This window comes from Nomia melanderi, chromosome 5 (genome assembly GCF_051020985.1).
Source record: "Nomia melanderi isolate GNS246 chromosome 5, iyNomMela1, whole genome shotgun sequence".
Taxonomy (NCBI): domain Eukaryota; kingdom Metazoa; phylum Arthropoda; class Insecta; order Hymenoptera; family Halictidae; genus Nomia; species Nomia melanderi.
In genome coordinates, this window is record NC_135003.1 from 13962376 (window position 1) to 13974488 (window position 12113).

At 37.1% G+C, this 12113-nt stretch overlaps 1 protein-coding gene across 14 annotated transcripts in view; it reads left to right on the plus strand.

The window, feature by feature from the left end:
• The window catches only part of LOC116424252 (uncharacterized), a 228659-nt gene that overhangs the window by 94260 nt on the left and 122286 nt on the right, over window positions 1-12113 (plus strand). For 5 of the 14 annotated variants that reach the window (XM_076367569.1, XM_031970421.2, XM_076367570.1 and 2 more), the window contains one exon: window positions 6357-6422. The exons of the other annotated variants lie outside the window; for them this stretch is intronic. The gene's annotated coding sequence lies outside the window, so the exon portion shown is untranslated. The remainder of the gene's footprint in view (window positions 1-6356; window positions 6423-12113) is intronic. 14 annotated transcript variants of the gene reach the window in all.

Here is a 12113-nt window from a genome sequence, read left to right on the forward strand (position 1 = left end):
TGTTAAGGCACGCGAGTGGCATACTTAAGACTGCAGGTTTTTTCTGGAATCTTTGGAGAATATTGAGTGTTACGCGTGCGAGTTTGAGGTATTCACTGGGAAATTTGGTGAATTGTTTCTAGAATACTTGGCTTTTTGGATGGAAGGATGATATGTTTTGCGATATGAATGACGTGTAACTATGCGACAAGCGACAGTTTGATAATGAGTTTACTGCTTGGTAGTTCGAAATGGTAGGAGCTAATTACTCGCAAGTAGAATTGTCGCAGTGTCGTTCGATGAGTCTCGTAATCTTCGATTTATCGAGGAAATAAATGAGATCATCAATAGACTTCGGATCTTCAGTTGAAACTTTTAAGAGTATAATAATTTTAAAAGTTACAATAAAATTATGAAATCATAAGATTATAAGATTATGTAATCGTAAAATTATAAAATGCATTTATAAAAAATATAACAAGCAGAATAGAATTATGACAGAAGCTTCCCCTAACAATATTGCAAACTGCACTTTATGCACTTTACATATTTTTCTGTATTCGGTGATTTCTGTACAACTCTCGACTCCCGAATTCCCTGTAAATGCATAAAACTCGGCAGTCAATAAAATGCAGTCAATTTAAAATTCATATTGCGTGCACAGAATTTTCTGATCGAGTGTGCTCTCTACATGACACCAATATATTTTATTTCGTTCGAATTATTGATTACCAGCGTTGAATGGACGCCATACATTTCCGAAATTGGAATTTTATGGATATTATAGGAGCTCCCGGGCAGTCTCTATCACTTACGGGGAAGCGCGATGGAACTTTTATGGAGGATAATGATCGCATTTTAATTGATAGACAGGTGTATACATTAATGAACCGTCTATACCTATTGAGTGTATTTTAAAATGTTTCACTATAATCATCATTTTCATAGCTTCATCGGCGCCGAAATTAATGCGGCAATGAATACAATATGCAAACGAGACACGCGAAAAAATGTATTATGCATTGTTACGTTAACGAGTATTAATATGTAATTTTCTGTACACAAAGAATTTGTATTTCACATTTTATATCGTTGCTACCTTTTCATTGGTGAATACACGATCATATTTTTATTGGCATAAATCGTACAGTTGCAAAAGAATTTCCACTTCGTTTACGTGAAAATTATATTTCTGATACTTGAGTGTAGATCATATCAGGTCGTTTTTACTGTAAATCTTACGAAAGGCAAACATTTGACAAAAAAGCAAACTGAAATAAATGTTACCTTTTATTTTTACTGAAAGTTTGTTCACCGTTTGATACAAAATCGAATGAATGACTAACCCATCGAAATGTGTATTTCTGGCGCGGTAATTGTTTCCGACAGATATTCCCCGCGTTGGTAACATACGGTTATCAATTTTTGTTATATTACGCACCGATGGCCACCGGTTCGTGCGCGTATTTTCGAAATTAATTAAAATCCAGTTAACAGGATCATGCATTTTCGTTTCTTATGCATCACGCTGGAAATGCTCGGTTATTCCCGCCGAAAGGTCCGCGGCGGTTGTGCAATCTGCAAAAATTCTTGAACGTAAGGTAACTTTATTAAATCCAACGGAATTATTAATAGTAACACAATAACAATTTGTACTGCTCGCGAGAGATTACAATTAAACTTTATCTCGGTTAACGAAGTATTATTCTACTTGTGTTTACAGAGATTTAATTGAATTTCTTCGAGCGTAGGTAAACGTGTCCTGTAAAGTTTAAATTAGGTTTTATACCTTCTCAGCTGCACTTTTGGATTTCCGTTGTTATGCGTTCAGTTCCTTGATAATGCTGTCCAATCTTTAAGCTTATATCTTATCATTGATTTATTTATTTAACTATATCAAGGGATAATTTACTAAAACATAGAAATTTATGCGAATCCTCCAGCAAAGATTTTATTGAGGAAGAATGAAAATGTTTCGATAACAACGTACGTGCCACTTTTTATTGAAATGGTGCAACAATATTTATTTCCACCATTTTTCTAGCAATCTTCCTAAAGTCTAGGAACATTATCTTTCAGTTAGAACAATTCGATGACTATGCAATTGATGCATCTGTTACAAAAAGCCTGGTTATCTTTATTAAACAATTTAAAACAACCATGTCAGCCTATCTACAATTACAGCATCTATTACACGCGTAATGTATCCATTGCATTCATATTACTTCCGATTTGCGGCCATAACTACCCATTCCCTTGCATCTTAATGAAGCAATTAACCATGGTGATGTGAATATGCAAATAACGAGTAAGTGTTACCACTAAACGGTTGTCTTTTACGTGACGTATGATGAATGTATTCATAAAGTAATAGGAACTAATAGATCCGCTTATACTAATCGTTTTATTAGATTTCTTTGCATAATGTGTTAATAAATTAACATCTATTTAATCCTCATATTTATCCTGGATTGTTTTTTAGTTTGTCCTCATTACTAAGATTGAAGCTTCTACGCGATCATTAAAAAACGCGTATACATTTTAAAGTTATGTTTAATTACAAAGTTATCAAATTATCTTGCAATGAATAAGTGCAGAAGGTTAATAACTAGAAAGAATATTATTTATTCCATTGAAATTGACAAAAATCAATATCAAGAAATCAAATTTATTATTACTAGCTTATTACCACTAGAAGCGAGCATTTAACACGATTAACATGTAATCCCCATAAAAACTGTAACAATAGTTTACTTTCAGTTTCTTCAAACATTCATTACAGTATTCAGGTGAAACTATTTATTCAAATCGTTTCGAACATTCAGTGCTTTGAAAATATCAATAACGGAACAATCAAACCGATGCCAGTAATTTTTGGTAGTTCCAGTGTTAGAGCAAGATTTCCGGTGAACATAGGTGTCAAGGTACGTATATTCGGGTCGCATTCATCCCTCAGAATCTAAGATTTAGATTATCGAGCGCGAACAGAAGGGCCGCGCGCGCCTGCGTCCGAAAAGAGATTAACGCAGGCTTAATTGCTTCGATTGTAGCGTTAATTCGAGTCACGAAAATCCCGCGGCTTAATTGCCAGCAGTTCGAGACCGCAAGCTGCTAACATACGGCGAACGAACTGAATGCAATACGGGAACGCAATTAACGTTCGACTGAACCGGCCGCTATTCGAAATAAGAAAATCGAAGGGGAACGCCTTAATTGGGTTTAACGAGCTGATTCCAAGAGATACGGACCTACCGCTCGAAGTTTTTATAAACGTCTGGACTTTTTAGAGAACAGATTTTCTCGAAGCTAATGGAACCGATTGCTCGCATTTTGAAAACCAGAACCGTGTGTTGTTTTTTGAATAATATAATTTAAATATTTCGATATTTTAAGATATACCATTCTTATTCTGTTCTTGTACTCTCTTTTTCTTTGCTGTGGATATTTCAAAATTTTTACGTAGATAGATCATTATTTTTAGTTGTCGAAGCATACAAATAAATTTTTATAGGATTTTATAGGAACTTAAGTAAAATGAAATCTTCGTATGGCATTACTTAATAATAAATTCGGTGTAAAATATATACGTACCGGCGTGTGTACGTATGTAGCAGGATCTAATTAACGTGGCTGTCTTGAGTACTTTCAAATGTAAAAGAATTAACACAGCTCTTGACAGCGGAAATAACGAAGCAGCAGGAGAGTTCATTTTTCCTCGTTGCACACTGTGCAAAGTGCATTAGTGAAATTTGTTGTCGACGGAATAGCTTTATAATTCTTTTTCTTACTCGCATTTTGAATATTATATTACATTCGATGAATTCGCTTAATAATTATTATTCTTATCAACAGATCTACAGATTTCCTCGAAACGATGGAATCCCAAATAGCGCACAAGGAAAGTAGAATTTCATTTTCATTATATTCAAAAATATTTCATAACTCATTTCTATTTGCCGGCATGATGAATGAGCTAGCACAACGGGAAGGATATTACAAAAGACAATGGACGACAAATACGCTGCGTCTATTCAACATTCTGTTGCACGAAACAACTTTCGAGAAAAGAGAAGAGTTGAACATTTTTTCGCCTGCAGGGAGGCGCTGTTGTACTTCCCTTCAGAGGCACGAAATGTAAAGCAAAATTTTCGTTGCTTTACCTTTGGAATTTTATTCAGTGAAAGCTGTTTATTTCTCGCGAGATATCTTCAACGGATCGGCCCATAAAATTGTAATCACTGCTTGGAGTAACTTCGTAACCGAACGCTGGGATTTTATAAATCAATCGATGCATTCTAATAAATGATATAAAGCGAAAATTCGCGTGTCGTTTGTATGCTTCGCACGAGAATTCCCTCTGATTGCATTACTAATTTGTAGTATCCGTGAATGTGTAAACTTTATTCGAGATATAATTGAATTTGCCGGGTCATTATCATTCATTTACAATTCCGTGACGGATATCGATTTGCAGAGCGCGACTGCAATTGTGACAGACAAAAGCAGAAAATACTAACGGACGAAACTATTTCCTTGTGCGAGTAGAAGGAATATATCTGTATGCAGTATGTTGACAGAAAAAATATAATAAAAGCACAAAGTGCTCTGTGACACGTGGTAAGTGTCTACACGTTTAGACTCTCCAGTGTGATTAGTTCCTTTTTCAAATTTTGTAGTATTTTGTCAATTCTTTTAGTTCTCTAACCGAAGCTCTGTTTCTCGAAATCACGTTGAAACGATCTAATTCCTTAAATGATTGGTATTTGTAAAACGCTGTGACAAACTTCGAAATTTCAATTCAAGACACGTAAAAATACAAATGATTCTTGTTCGAAATTGCCTGAATTATCTTTCTAAAACTAATTGTTTCGTTTCGTTGCTAACAGATTAACGAATCGCTCTTCAGTCGTTACTTTCCGAGTCTTTGAACTAAAAAATGAAGCTTCAATTGAAGACAGGTCAAAATACAAATGATTCTTGTTCGAAATTGCCTGAATTATCTTTCTAAAACTAATTGTTTCGTTTCGTTGCTAACAGATTAACGAATCGCTCTTCAATCGTTACTTTCCGAGTCTTTGAACTAAAAAATGAAACTTCCCTCTTCGGTATTGAATTTTCACGAACAACAAGCCGGAATTTCAGGAATCTATTGATTTCTAATTAACTAGTGTGATCCGGTCGATTGGAAATTAATCCTTCGGCACGACGGATTATGATTATCAGTCTCGTGAAACGCGACCGGTAGAATTTTGTTCAATTAGCGGTAACGATTTAACCGCGCGTGGCCGGAAATACGTGAAGTTACGCAAATTCCTCGAAGTGTACGCGAAATGTTGTAAACGTGGCCACGTAAATACGTTACTTCAGATGCGCATGAAAGCTTTCCATATAGCAGACCACTGAAAAGTTGCGGCGCCAACAGCGGCTTGTTAGATCCTAAACCATAATTGGTTCCATGAATTTGTACGAATGCCGAGTTCGCTTAACGAGTTACGAAATAAACTCGAACTGCTCGCCGGCTGATGTTCCGCGTGTTTCTTAACGGAAGAACTACTTACACAGGCATAACAAAATTGATCAATATACTATCATTGCCGATGCTCGTAGAAAATTAGAACAATGCGTTAACACGTCGACTGTTGCGAAAAATATCAATACTTCATGTAACATTTATCCTTTTCCTAGCAAAACGAAAGGATTATCAATCCTTCGATATCACAATTCTTACGTTACACTATTATCTACTTACCGAACACTTTCATTCATCGGTTATCTTACGAGCAATTATTTTCTTGCAATTTAGCCTTAATCATCGATGAGCATGACCAGTGAACGTAATATTTAGTCTGTCACCTTGTAATGACAAATGAGATTCAAGTAGTAAGAATTTCATCTGATTAATAATTATTGCAGTTGTAATATTGAATATTTTAATGAATCAAAGAAACTACCCTAAAATCATTCGATTCTCCACACATCGAAATTTTGTACTAAGCAGGCAAATAAAAGATCGAAGGAATGCCATAGCATTTCTCATTTTCACTAGATGTACCATAAAAATTAGTTGCAGTTACTGATAGATTACAAAACCATCTGGAGTGCTAAGGGTTAATTCCTCAAATGATATCAAAAACAGGAACTACATGCTAATCTCTCGCTGTCCGAAATTTTCATCTCGCCGAAATGTCGGCGTTCGTCCGCAAAGGGTTGAAATTTCCATACGAACGGTCAGAAATCATTGATACTCATTCAAGACGACGCAAAACAGATATCCGCATTGCGTATTTCTACGTTCTCGGAATGTTGGAGCGTCCGTTGGCAATAAATTAAGTTTCTACCGTCAAATCCACTTACCCGTGTCATCCATTTTGTTTCAGGTACGTATCACGGTTCACTGAATCCTACGGAGTATCTCGTTAATTGGCCACTACGATAACGGTTCGGTAAGTACAGAGTATTCCTGATTGTAGAATAGTTCGCGAACCGTTCGGCGAGCGCGGCAAGATGATGCTGCCGCGCTTCCGATTGAAATTGCATCGGTTAATTAGATAGGTGGCCGATACCTTCGAGAAAATTAATTAAACACGGCCCCATAATTTCCGATGCGAGAGCGTTCGATCCCGTTTTTCATAGAGTAAGAGGTTACTTTGCTTGGAAGTCAATACTGATTGCCAAAGAAACGAGGAACTCGACATCTCAGCGTAGTTCTCTAACATCGAGCATCGTTCAACGAAGTTCCATTAAATTCGATGAAAAAGTCGCGGGAATATCTTTAGAACGCGATAATGAGAGGAGCATTATGTTTATAATGAAAGTTCCTATTCGTGAAGGCTATCCGTTTTTCTAAGTGAACCAGGTTAATCCTTTCTACTACGTAACGAAGGGTAATTAAGAAAATCGCGCAGGCTGCAGATAAATTTTGAATAGCAATAGAAAAGTTCCACGGGCAGTGTAGGAAATTTTAAATACGCTGAAGAATGTTCGAACGCATCTGTTACAGGCGACACAGTTCTCTTAATCGTGATATCCGGTAATAAAGTGAGATTTCGATTATCTGCATCGCCATTTTTCGTGCTCCCGGCCGTCTGGAATCTTGATTATCCGCGAACTCGATAATTTAGATTCCCAGATTGCACTTTGAAGTATTTACGATCGAGTCTCGCAAAAATTCTGTGGATTATTTTTCCTCGGGCTTGCGTTTACCTTCGCCTAATTAAATCGGCTGATCGATGTTCCTGTGTACATGTGCGCCGCATTTGCAGCGTATCGTGGCCTGGAAAATTCTGCAATACTCGACGTTAGCAGCTTCATTAATTTTGTTTTAAATACACTATCGAAGAGACTGCGATGAAATAATTATATTCTTGTAATTTGTCAACGTGTTAGTTACTTCATTTACAATACTTTAATCTACACTAAATATTCCAGACGCTACGATATTATGTTCTTTTGTACCATGAAATCGGCATTCAACGTGTTAATATGACGCATTTACTTATTCAAGAATATTTGAGTCATTGAAATGTTACCTTTAAATGGTACAATTGTGATACAAATGAATATAGAAAAAATTGTTAAGACAGGTAGAGGTTGCAATGAAATAGAACGTCGAGTCTGACTCGACGTAGGACTGCTAAGGGTTAAGATGGCGTGTATGCTCGTGAAACACGGTTAACTGGTTGGAAAAAAAGAACGGTGTCTAGAAGGGTTTCTAGGGAAGCACCCGGTTGACAGATCATATCACTTTCCCCTGCGGGCGCCATTTCGCCCGGCCGAAACCGCTTGACCGCCAGAGATTAACGGGTTCAGCGACCCGAAAAAGGCGCCGGTTTCGGCTCCTTTGCCACCGTCGCCCGCTTTCAATGACATATTGGCTGATGTCCATGAAAAGACTAACTCGATCTGTCATCCAATCCTGCCGGGCAAGAGAAATCGAGCGTCGCTCGGCGCAAACTTTACGGTGAAGAAATCAATCCACTGTGATCAATCTTTGATATTCCGCTTTCTTCTATTCCATCTCGAACGTGTTCTGCAACCGAGAAACGTGGAATGATTCTTTAAGCTGCGAGTTAAGAAAATATGGAAAATATGTGAAAGATACATTCGAAACAGAATGTGAGCGAAGATACGTGGATACTGAAGTGAATGAATTGAATTCAGAAATTTGGCAGTCTCCTACGATGAATTCTGGTTTTACCTATTTTACTGATGTGTACGCTAATTTTGTTGATCATTCTGTATAGAGTGATGGATTTCGAAGTAACCTAATAGACTAATGCAAGAAGATTATCAATGTGTGAATGACATCATTGAGAATTCGCGTGAATCACTGCAACGATCGAATGTAAATTTTTAGCAGCTTGTAAATTATATATGATTATTTTTGTTTCATGAAGGATTAAGTGTCTTTTCTGTGGTTCCTCGCGTCCTTCTGTTTTTTCTCGTTACTGTTACCACTGTTTGCACAATGAACACATTAATGAGGGGAGCGTAATGGTTTGTTTCATTCCGAATTCTCTTTCCTCTGGCTCCGGTTGTCACGCCGGAAGCCGCGTTTTCTTTGTGGACTTTCTTCGCGAATTTCCCTGTGCACGACTTAATCCGAAAATAAAGTAGAGTTGTCGCAAACAAACTGGCCGAGTGACGCGCGAAGAACTAACAAGGGAATACACCGAAGCTGCACGCGCTGATTTTGATGGGATACACGTGAAACGTAGTCCGCGGGAAAAAATTTTCACGGCGTCCATCGCTCGCGTTGAAGGGGTGGAAGCCATCAAAGGGTTAGAAAAATTAACTTTCTCGTTAATAATTTATTGGAAACAGACAAATTCCATACATATTTTCTGTCAAAATTTACTCTACGATATAACAATTGATAACAGAAAAATATTTCATTTGAATTCACAAGAACCGAGTGATATTTATATTCGAATGAAAGTAATATTTATTTCAACCAATATTTAAAATGAGGTATTGTTTGCAGACATTGTTTGTAAAAGTGCTCTCAATGCGTTAAAGTAGAAGTAAACCCACATTTCTGCGTCGAGATATTTTCAAAAAGTGTCTGTTAATGAAATTAGCTCAAGCGTTAATTGCTTGTTTACGATGATTACAACAGTAAATTCACTTTTCAACGCCTGCTCAGTCGATGCACCTCAACCCAAATTATCTCCTGCACTCTGAAATATAAATCTGAAGGTTTACTCATTCATTAGCCCATATTTAGTATCGCCTCTGTTCCTCGTATTTGGATCATTCGATTAAACGTATCACTTATTGACACTAGACTCACAGAACCCGTCAATCTAACAGATGTCTGATTAATCAAACATTACTTAGTAACAGTTCAATCCGTGCAATTATGCAAATACAAATTACAATACTCTTTTGAAGCGATCTCCGTGATTTACATAGACGAACGCGTTTCCTATGAACAATAGAATAAATCGCAGAACAACACTAGGTTTACGGAACGCGTCAAATCGACGCATATTTGATTTTAGAAATATTATTTCGTAAATGTTTCCACAATCAAAATAAACGAGCATCGATTCTTTTAGGAATAATAGAACGAAGTGTACAATAAATGTAAACCTAGCGATAAACATCCCTAAACCCAGTGTTAACCAGGAATATGTAAAAAAATTTCGCGTCAGCGATGTAGCGCAAAATAACTCGTCCTCCGATCAATAAACAATTGCAGGAGAAACAGGCGAGTAAAACATTTTGGAACGTTGAAATATGGAAAGTGATGCACGATGCGTAACGAATGTAAATGACAAATGTAAATGTTTGTTGTTCCACAATTCTCTATGTTACGACGATAGTTTTACACCGTTCTATCGATGATTCACGCTGCGCATCGACCGGCCCGTATTTGAACCGTTGTTTCGCGCAGGCACGTGTTAACATTATAAACTTTTACAATGCTTTCGCCAATTACAGTTCGCCGCGTGTCGTTCCACGACAGATGACGCAGATAAAATGTGTCGCGGCGGTGTGTAATCACTGGCACAGTCGCCAGGTAGCTTTGTGGAGCGCGGTACGTCCCGAAGAATCGATTTATGCAAATGCGAATTTGCAATTCCATTTAAGAATGCGATGCACCCGTATTTTTTACCCGGCCCGTCGCATTCGCCGACAGAGCGGAGTCGCAGGGCAATGTATCTTCATCTATCATCCAGCTGCGGAGTCTATTATTTTTTCATTTCGAACCGAAGGTGGAGTGTAACCTGTCCCCAAGTGCGTGACTGACCCTGAACCCTTCGCGCTGCAGCGGTAATTAACAACGTGTCACCTGTTACGCTGTCTTTTATCCGGGTGATGAAGTGACAACTCGCGACACTTCGTTGAGAATAATTGCTGGTAGTGTAAAATGTATCAGTGCTATTTAAGGAAGGGAGGTAACTAATTATTCTTGAAATGAGGAACAAATTTTGAACATGGCAACCCTTCGTTTGAGGCTGTGGAATTCTTATAGGGGTAGATAGGAAATTTGGTTGGTATATCATTTGGAAGAACCCTGTTTGAAGATTAGGTGAGAGTAAATAGAAATTATTTGATTGGATTAAAGTATTTGGGTAATTGAAATATTCTTTGATTTAGTTGGGAGTTTTAAAGAATTTTTGACGTGTTATTTGAGGAATTTAATATTTTTGTTGAGTAATATTGATAATGTTTTTGATTAGTAATGGTAATAATGGTTTTGATTAGCAATGTTAGTAATACTTTTGGTTAGTAATGTTAATAATACTTTTGATTAGAAATGTTAATAATACTTCTGATTAATAATATTAATAATACTTCTGATTAGAAATATGAATAATACTTTTGGTTAGCAATATTAATAATACGTTTGGTTAGCAATATTAATAATACTTCTGCTTAGCAATATTACTAATACTTCTGATTAGCAATATTAATAATACTTCTGATTAGAAGTATTAATAATACTTTTGATTAGCAATATTAATAATACTTTTGGTTAGCAATATTAATAATACTTCTGCTTAGCAATATTGATAATACTTCTGATTAATAATATTAACATTACCTTTGATTAATAATATTAACAACATTCTCAAATATTCAGCGAAACTTTTGCCTCCATCTCTTTCATTCGTAACCAGTTTCGCCCATAAACATAAACGACGATCGATACGTAGAAAAAACTCGTCGCGTATTTCTCCAAGAAGTATCTCCCATCTAAATGTTCTCCAAAGCGGCGTATATGTGTTTGTCATATTTCCTCATAAAAGCGTATACATTTCCATACCTCTGATGCGCGTGTTTGCCATATCGCGGTATGTTATCCCATTCGAGGTTCAACGAAATTAAACTGATTTATGTGTCTCAGATTACTGTGCGCTCGAGGGATTAATGAAATTTTCATGCTCCGCGTTTCGAGTGACTCATTGTCAGCCGCAGACTTAGACGTTCCATTTTTTCCCACTCGAAAACGCTACCGTCTCGTCTACATACAGTAGCGTTCAAAAGTTCTCGGCCAAATCATTTTTGATGCTTTTCCACGACAAAGGCTTTGAGAACTTTCTTATTACTCTAACAAAATCAACACCGCCTATTCTTTATACATATTTCTTTAAACTTAAATAACAAATAATAAACTTTCGAATACGGTAATTTAATTACTCTCTAAATACACAACTATGAAAACAATAGTTACGGTTTTATTATATTACCTTAACATTTGTAAGCATATACACATTCCTTTCACTCGATATTAAACAAAATACAGTCCACTTTCGAACGAGAAAAGGAGAAGCCTCTTTTCATCACATCTATTTCACACAAGGTTAATTCGGCGTGTGAAAGTGTCACGCCACGTCTATTACTGCCTGGACAGCACGACCAACTCCTATCGAGGAAAAATTCGAAAAACGACCCGGCCGAGAACTTTTGAACGCCGCTGTATGTACTCGGCGTATGTACGTACATGGGAATTTCCTTGCAGCGCTACAATTTCGACGGCACAGTCGCGCCGAGATGTTGGAAAGTCGGTGAACGTCGGGAGGGTCGAACAATTTAAAAGTTTCGAGCGCTTGTTACGTTCCCGAACGCGAAAGATGATCGCGAACGGTGGCGTGACAATGGGTGGGGCGCTCGCCGCCCCCGTA